Raw genomic sequence first — 3,970 nt, forward strand, 5'->3', positions numbered from 1 at the left:
ACTAGTTGGGGGTTTCTTGTATATGATGAATCGGATGGTCTTTGAAAGCATCCTTACTACTTAATTTTTTACTCCTTTCTATAAGAAAATTAGTTTTCTTTTTCTAGATGGAATCTTATAAATCATGTATCTTGAAATTGAGACGTCTCTTTCCCATGCTATCATCAACTCTGTAACACAGCTTCTAACAAGAACATTCCCCTATCAAAGACTTTATTCATAACAGAAAGTACTACATATTTGATATCTGTCTCAAATATATATATATTTTTTCTTGGATGGCCTTTTTTTAAATTAGAAGGGAGGGTGGGCGCCTGGGTGGCTCAGTTGGTTAAATTAGAAGGGAGGGGAAGTGCAAAGAATCTATTCACAATTTCACTGTGATTTTTTTTAAAAGGATTTTACTTATTTATTTGAGAGAGAAAGAGCGAGCAGAGGGAGATAGAGAGCGCAAGTGGGGGTGGAGGGGCAGAGGGAGGAGAAGCAGGCTCCGAGCCAGCAGGGCACCTGACAACATGGGGCTCCATCCCAGGACCCTGGGATTATGACCTGAGTCGAAGGCAGACACTCAACCGACTGAGCCACCCAGGCGCCCCTCACTGTGATTTTTATATAGGCATATATTTATATATGTCTTTGCCCATTTAGTCAGGCATTAAGTGCTGATATCTTGGGAAACACTTCTGTGTCGAGTTGAACGTGCGAATATTCATTAAGATCAAGAGCTGTGGAAGGAACGCGAGGAAACAGGATTGGGCAGAGAGAAAATGAGCACAGTTCAGGTGCAATAGTTTCAGCTGACCTCACATAAACTTGTGGAGGTAAAATGGCCCCTTGATCACTGGGCAAGGGGAATCCTTAAAAGGATGTGATGTGATGTAGAGCATGGTGGCCTCTGCAGGGGAGGCAATTCCTGAGGAGCTGATAGCTATAAAATGTCTGTTGACAGTACTCTCAGCAATTAGGATAAGTCTTTCCTTGAATGGGGACCAAGGTGACACATCTTCACTACACAGAGTGTGGCGAAGCACATAACAGAAAAGTTGGCACTGTCATTTGGATGCTTCTACTGGATTGTTGATAGGTATGTGTGTGAATATATGCGGTAAGTGTGTGTCAAAGATTTTTTTACCAATGTACTCTTCAGTAAGTCATTTTAGATATGATCATCTTGGGAAGATGAGAGGTAAGTTTTAGTAATTGATATTTATGATTTTCTGTTTACTAAATGTTAGAATTTAAAGTCTGTTTTTTACTTAGATCTTTTTTAGATGTACTTTCCAATTGTTTTCTTTCTGAGTTTGTGTAAAATTGGAATCGATTCTTCACGATATATTTAAAAGAACACATCATTAAACCAGTGTGGCGGCATTATCTTTAGAAAATGCATTTTAAATGATTGATTCAATTTTTTTTAAGTTTGTAACAACATTCTAGTTTTCCATTTTTTACTTCAAACTTGATTATTTATATTTTCTTAGGAATTTGTTGATTTTAACTACATTTGTAAATGTAATCATAGGTTGTTCATAATAGTCTCCGATTATCTTTTGCATAGAGATGTGCTTGCTAATCTTAAAATTTACTGTTTCTTAGGACCACAAATCCATACTTTATATTAATGTTTAAAACCTAAATATGTTATAAATTATTTTTGTCCAGAAGCGATACAAATACCTTCTGCAAAGCTTTAAAAAAATCACAAACCTAGGCTTTTAATATGGATCTCAAAATTTATAACTGTGGTCCCGAGTCTCTACTAGGTGGTCACGAAGCCAAACTTTTAAAATAATCAGGCAAAGAATTAATTGCCTTTTCCATTTTGTTGGTATTTTTGCTGGATATGCAAAAATAGTAGTGGGTACCTTCATATATATATGTGTGTGTGTGTGTGTGTGTGTGTGTGTGTGTGTAGGTATACAATGTATATTCTATATTTTTATGTATATAGCATATATAATATATATTCACTTAATAATATTCTTTTGAAGCCATAACAAATATTATTTTAAAATCTCTGTATTGAATACACATTTTTTATTAATTTCTCTAAATATCAAACTTTTTTTGTTTTGCTTTGTTGTTTTAAATATCAAACTTTTAGTATCTTTTTACTTTAAAATATTCTGTGAGGAAATGTGCTTCTGCTGCATACCAAATTACAGTTCTTTTCAGGGAAAGTACACAAGACATTGTTTGAGTTGCAAGCTAAAACACATCCCCCTCCGCCCCACAACCCATGGCCAGCTGTTTTTATTCAAAAAACAACTTGACAATAAAACTATGATTATTCACTTGTGGGTCTTTGGCAGATATTTTCTTAAAATTGAACAAGGTGAAACTGTCACTTCATGGAAAACAACCACAGTGTTTGTTGCCAATAATAAAGTGGCAGTGTACAAGCTCCTCAATATTTAAGTTTTCTTATGTGATCAATAGTGATATTAATAAATGTGATTTTTGATAGTGTATAATGTATGACAGAATGTAATGTGTAAATATTTGAGATATCTGCCAACTCCACAAACCACACTTCTACCTCAACTTTGATAAAACTAAAAATAAAATGGGAAATTGTAATTAGAAATTATAGACTTTTCTCTTGGAAGTTGGAGCAATTTCAATTTGGGGGGATAAAATGTAGAAATAGATTGTTAACATGTTATGCTAGAATAGAATATTAACTTGTATAACATACAATTAAAGTTGACATTAATGATCAGTTCCTAAATGTAATTTATCTTTGATTTTGGAAAAGATTAATTGATTAAAATCTAGGCTCATCAATGGGAAATAATACTGTTCATGTTTTAATCAATTAACTGGGTAGAATTGACATCTATAAACTATTCATCCAACAACAGCAGTTTACACATTCTTCTCAAGCTCATAAGAAGCATTCATCAAGATACACCACATTCTGGGCCATGAAACACACCTTAATATGTTTAAAAGAATAGAAATAATACAATCTTCTCTCAGACCACATTAAAATTAAACTAGAAATTGATAATCCAAAGATAACTGGAACATTCTCAAATTCTTGAAGATTAAACCACATCTCTAAATAACAGAGGTGTAAGGGAATAAATCCCAAGACAAATTACAAATGGTTTGAACTAAATGAAAATAAAAACACAACTTGTCAAAATTTGTGGGATTCAGGGAAAGCAGCACTTAGGGGGAGATTTATAAGATTAAATATATATACTAGAAAAGAAGGATGTAAAATCAATAAGCTAAGCCTCCACTTATGTAAGTAGAAGAATAAATTATGCTCAATGTATTTAGAAAAGAATTCAAATTAGAGTGGAAATCAATAAGTATGAAGAAAGGAAATCCATACAATCAATGAAAAGATCAATAAAATCAATGTCTCTAGTAAGAGGGGATGAAAGAGGGGATATAACTATAGATCCCATGGGTGGCCATTAAAAGAATAATAAAGGAATTCAATGAACAACTTCATGCACACAAATTCGATAACACAGATGAAATGGACCAATACCTGAAAAGGCAATCTTCCTAAACTCACATAAGAAAAAATATACAATCCAAATATATATTATCTATTAAAGAAACTGAATAGATAATTAATAACATTCCAAAACAGAAAGCACTAGGCCCAAATGGGTCACTATTGAATTCTACCAAACATTTAAGGAATAAATTACACCAATTTTTTACAACTTCTTTCAGAAGATAGCAGCAGAGCTAATAATTCCTAAGAGGCCATTATTACTTAAATATCAAGTAATAATGATATTATGTAAATATCAAAATCAGGCAAATATTAGTCTATAGTTTCCTTTACTTAAAGACTTCACTTAAAAACTATAGACTAATATCCTCAATTAAAATAGTAGTAGTTGAATCAAACATTGAATAAAAATAATTATTCACCCTCATCAATTTGAATTCACCCCAGGTATGCAATTCTGGTTTAACATTTGAAAATCAATTAATGTAA

Source organism: Mirounga angustirostris, unplaced genomic scaffold, assembly GCF_029215605.1.
Source record: "Mirounga angustirostris isolate CCGP_5_RB_7025 unplaced genomic scaffold, mMirAng1.0.hap1 SCAF_3, whole genome shotgun sequence".
Taxonomy (NCBI): Eukaryota; Metazoa; Chordata; class Mammalia; order Carnivora; family Phocidae; genus Mirounga; species Mirounga angustirostris.